Source organism: Suricata suricatta, chromosome 1 (assembly GCF_006229205.1).
Source record: "Suricata suricatta isolate VVHF042 chromosome 1, meerkat_22Aug2017_6uvM2_HiC, whole genome shotgun sequence".
Taxonomy (NCBI): Eukaryota; Metazoa; Chordata; class Mammalia; order Carnivora; family Herpestidae; genus Suricata; species Suricata suricatta.
The window spans coordinates 171887803-171892906 of record NC_043700.1 but is presented as its reverse complement, the minus strand read 5'-3'; the positions used below and the strand labels follow the sequence as shown (position 1 = coordinate 171892906).

The 5104-nt window shown below is 36.4% G+C and overlaps 1 long non-coding RNA gene across 1 annotated transcript in view; it reads left to right on the top strand.

Annotated features, from left to right (window-relative positions):
- The first annotated feature begins 2828 nt into the window (after positions 1-2828).
- Positions 2829-5104, top strand: part of LOC115285816 — a 25108-nt gene continuing 22832 nt past the window's right edge. The window contains exon 1 of the long non-coding RNA XR_003905707.1: positions 2829-2994. This is a non-coding gene — a long non-coding RNA (uncharacterized LOC115285816). The remainder of the gene's footprint in view (positions 2995-5104) is intronic.

Genomic DNA, 5104 nt, shown 5'->3' with positions numbered 1-5104 from the left:
TTGGTTAAGCGTCCAATTTCGGCTCAGGTCTTGATTTCACGGTTTGTGAGTTCGAGCCCCGCATCAGGCTCTGTGCTGACAGATCAGAGCCTGAAGCCTGCTTCAGATTCCGTGTCTCTTCCTCTCTCTGCCCCTCCCATGCTCGTGCTCTGTCTCTCAATAATAAATTAAAATATTAAAAAATTTTGAAATGGGGCATCTATTTTCTATGGGCTTATATCACACATATTTCAGCTTCCTTTTTTATTCATTTAGGTCTTTGAAATAAATAATGAAAACATAATCACATTTACTTTGTTACTGGATTTTACAACAATATCTGTAAAATAACTGAGACTCATCGCAGAGCACAACTACTGTAAATAAGTTGGGGAAAATACTTGCCGCCAAGATTTCCTGAGCCTTCTAATTATACTTTTTTAGAATCATTCTAAAATGCTTCCATGAGTTTACATTATTTAAGGAAAAATAAGCAATCCAAAGGCTTTGCTACAACAAAAGTAACATTTTTTTTTCTAATTTCAGCAAAGGGTGAGTGAGTTAGAACAGTTGTAAAAAATGAAAATGATAAGGGGGATGGGCAGTGGCACATGGGAGAATAAAAGAGCCTGGCGGGAGGGGGGGCGGGGTGAAGGGAAAATAACCTAATATTTCATATCCTGTGATATTTAAAAAGTGCTTATTAAATTCTATAGGGTTCTAGCCACCATATTCTGTTTTTTAATGTATCTTATATATAGTTTCGTTTCATTTGTTGTTAGAAGGTGAAAGAAATTCTCCTCAATAATGTGTGACTTGTAATGGATTTCTAAGTAGTGCAGGGTGAAGAAAGGTCAACAGTGACACAGGGAGGGAAAAATGCAGACACTGAACTGGGGGGAATCCTACCAGGAGAAGATATAGGTCTTCTTAATTATATCGAGGTTTAATCCTGGAGGCATCATCCACTAACCTGGCAAATCAAAACCCCCAGCATTAAGTTCAAGGACAAACAGCAATGAATTGCAGAATGCCACGCTCCTGGTAATCCTGGCAATGGTCTCCTTAACCCCTCTGCATCCTCTCATTTACTTTGGTTGCTAAATGAGGACACAAACACCTGTTCCAGCAGCAGGTGGCATTTGTTTATTATAGCTTTACCTGCTGGGTTTTAATCAGTCTGCAGCTGCAGGAACCCGCTTAAGTAACAGTTTATAGGACCGGATTTTTACAGAGTGGTATTTCCATGAAGAAGCAAAGCTTCATTCAACACTTCCATCATACACAAAACACCATATAAACGGCTTTTATTCCTCCATCTCTCTTCCCCTAACATTTAGGACTACTAATTAGTGAATCATTTCACATGCAGAGTTGGAAAGCTATGCTCTTATTCTTCTGCCTTCAGGGATACTCTGTGTTATGCGCTCTCATTACAAAATCCCTGTGTCTTAGGAAGAGAACATCTAAACTCTCTCTGCTTGTGCTACTTTTCTTTTGTAAGCCTCAGAAGGATTGTTAAGGCAACTTCCATCTTAGAAGCGAAGAAAAAAATAAAAAGAATCAATAAGAAAAAAAAAAAACACTGCATCCAGATGAGAATGAATCTCTGTCCTCAAACTACATAACTCTTTAAAAAACACACAATGAGAATTTGAAAATTACTTCGATGCCACAAGATAAAAAACACATTATAAGAAGTGAATTTCCTTCCTGATGAGACAGATTTTCAAGCAATTTGTTCTTCCTTTATTTTTTTTAGAAAGCACATTTTTTTCCTACATCTTTTAGAAGATGATTACCATTCAATTAATATTGGCAGACATTTATGCAATTGGTGACTAAAACAATGAAATTATATTAATTGTGAACCTCTTCAGGCTGGTAATTTTTTCAGTTGTAGTTTTATCTTCAGTGCTCAAAAGAGTTGTTACAAAAAGTTGAACTCCTGAAAAGCTTTGAGAAGGGAGTGACTGAGTGAGCAGTGCTCTCAAGTTATATACAAGAGAAATCCCAGACATTATGTACCTCCTGATAAAAGCAAGCCAACAAACCAGAAAGCAATGGCAACAATTTCCAGTCTTGCCAAATTAATCGTACATTAAAAATAGCTGGATAAGACTCTTTTGCCCCCTCCTTTTGCCAATAAAAAAAAAAAAAGAGCCAACATCAACCCACTTGATCAAAAAAAGTTAAGAATCCTCCGTCATTTCCTTTTCCCCTTCATCTTATATCTAATCCATCAGCCAGCTCAATGGGGGAAAAGACATGTCTATCTCGTGATGATGGATCCTCAGGCTATATACTGCCTGTCACAGACTAGGGTTTGAAGGAGAAAAAGTATGAATATATGATGAATAAATTATATAATTATGGATAATTTTAATTGGATAATTATATCCAATTATATATATATATGTATATATATATATATATATATACACACATATACATAGGTGTGTGTGAGCAATAATTTTCTTCCAAAAACAATACACATTCTAGACTGACATTTAAAGTTTTATAGTGAAAACTCTACCACTTACAAGTTCCTTGATCAAACTCTTGGAGTACTTTTTTTCTCATCCTTCAAATGAATATAATAATGGTACTTAACTCATGGGTAGTTTGGGAAATTAAAATTAATATGTGTAAAGTACTCAGGAAAGTACTTGGCACTTGGTGAATGCAAATATAATGCAGCTTAAAAACACACTGCCTATACTCCTATTACAGATGTATGCCTACTTAATAATATGATTTTGTTTTAAGTCTTTGTGAAGTCATAATTCTGGCAAGAATGTAATAGGATCCTTCTTCTGGTTCCTTATTCTATTAGAGTTTTCATTTATTTGAGAATGCTTTTCTCTGAGCAACAACAGGATCAATGGTGCAATTTACTGAATACTTTCTGTCTGATGATCCCATCTTCCTCCTGATATTGAAGGGACAGAGTTATTCGGATTCTTTCATCTACCAATTCAAGAAAGGGAAGTGTCTGATGTCTGGATCATGGAGGTGATAATATGAGAAACAAAAGAGGGAAATGAATGAATTAGGAAATTTAATAAGGATGAAAATCTGTGTAATGTAGCAACAAAATTAGATATGGCTAAGAAGAGAAGTAAGAGGAAGTTAGGGAGGGAGAAAAGGAATTAGGGAGGGAGAAAGAGAGATATCAAAACCCAAAAAATCTAGCTATAGTAGTAATGCTATTTACTTATTTACTCAATAATATAGGGGAAATAAAATACCCTTTGTTAAGACTTGACTGGGATATTTGTCTGAAGCTTTTGTTATAAGTCTGTCTCAACATATTTAGGGCTAGAATCATATTCTTATATGTTGGATAAAATATCAATAAAGGGTATTAGTTTCCTGAAAAAGGAGGACACTGCAGAGAAGACAGTAAGTAGAAGAGAGTAGAAGACAAAAGTTTGGAGTACAAAGAAGAGTCATGAGAAAACATCTTCAGAGGAATAGGTAAAGTGAAAACTGAACAAACAAACAAAAACAAGGAAGGGTAAAAGTCAGCCACCATTGGAAGCTGAGCTAGAAGGGAATGTCAAGAAGATAACAGAATAGTTGGTTGGTAGGTCATAGTGACAAACCAGAAAATCATGATGGAAGAGGAGTGGCCATGGAAAATCCATTATAAGAGTATGAGAGGTAGCAGTAGAAAACAGAGTGGACACAATCTGTGTACACAACTGTCCCCCATATTACAATAATAAAATTTTTAACTTGATGGGGGAACTATAGTTGATGAACTATCTTTAGATAAGGCTTATTGAAGCTGGGATTGTGAGGAGAGGGACAGATATTGAAAATGATGCAAAAATGAAAGTTAATATGTGAATACAGATCTTGGGATTAGAACAGAGGTAGGTCAGATTGCAGGAGGAAGGTGGTGTCTTAAATGGAACACTGAATCAAGAACCCAGAGACTGTATTCTTCCCTCAGCTCCAATGCTGATGAGCCTCAGCTCTTTCCTTCTAAGATATATGTCTTGAATTAAATAATGATTAATTAAGTTTTTTTATCCAGTATAACACATTTCCAACAGACATTAATTGTAATTTTGAGACACTTGTGGCAAAGAAAGAAGACAATTAGAAATAAAATTTGAGAAGGGAATTGTGGAGAGAAAATAAAAACGTTGGGCTCAGTCAAGATAGTTTTTAAACTTACTGAGATAAAGAGTATCTCTTTATATTCAAATATTAATTTAGTTCACTGCAAAGTGAACTAAAACATATATATTTCATTTCCATCTATATTGAGTGAAAAAATCTTCAAAGATGGACTTATTTATTAAACATTAGTCTCAGAGCAAGTTGAATATGCCAGTGCTGGAAATGTATACATTGTTGCATTTTTTTGCAAGTCTGGAAAGTCTCTTGAATTTTTTTTCTTTTTTTTAAAATAGTTTATTGTCAAATTGGTTTCCATATAACACCTAGTGCTCTTCCCCACAAGTGCCCTCCTCCATCACCACCATCTTTTTTCCCCTCCCCCTCTCCCTTCAACCCTCGGTTCATTTTCAGTATTCAATAGTCCCACATGATTTGTGTCCCTCTCTCTCCCCAACTCTCTTTTCCCCTTCCTCTCCCCCTGGTCCTCCATTAGGTTCCTCCCATTCTCCTGCTAGACCTATGAGTGCAAACATATGGTATCTGTCCTTCTCTGCCTGACTTATTTCGCTTAGCGTGACACCCTTGAAGTCCATCCACTTTCCTACAAATGGCCAGATTTCATTCTTTCTCATGGCCATGTAGTACTCCATTGTGTATATATACCACTTCTTCTTGATCCACTCATCAGGTGATGGACATTTAGGCTTTTTCCATGATTTGGCTATTGTTAACATTGCTGCTATGAACATTGGGGTACATGTGCTCCTATACATCAAAACTTCTGTATCCCTTGGGTAAATCCCTAGCAGGGCTATTGCTGGGTCATAAGGGAGTTCTATGGATAGTTTTTTGAGGAGTCTCCACACTGTTTTCCAGAGTGGCTGCACCAGTTTACATTCCCACCAACAGTATAAGAGGGTGCCTGTCTCTCAACACCCTCACCAGCATCTATAGTCTCTTGATGTGTTCATTTTAGCCACTCTGACTGGCA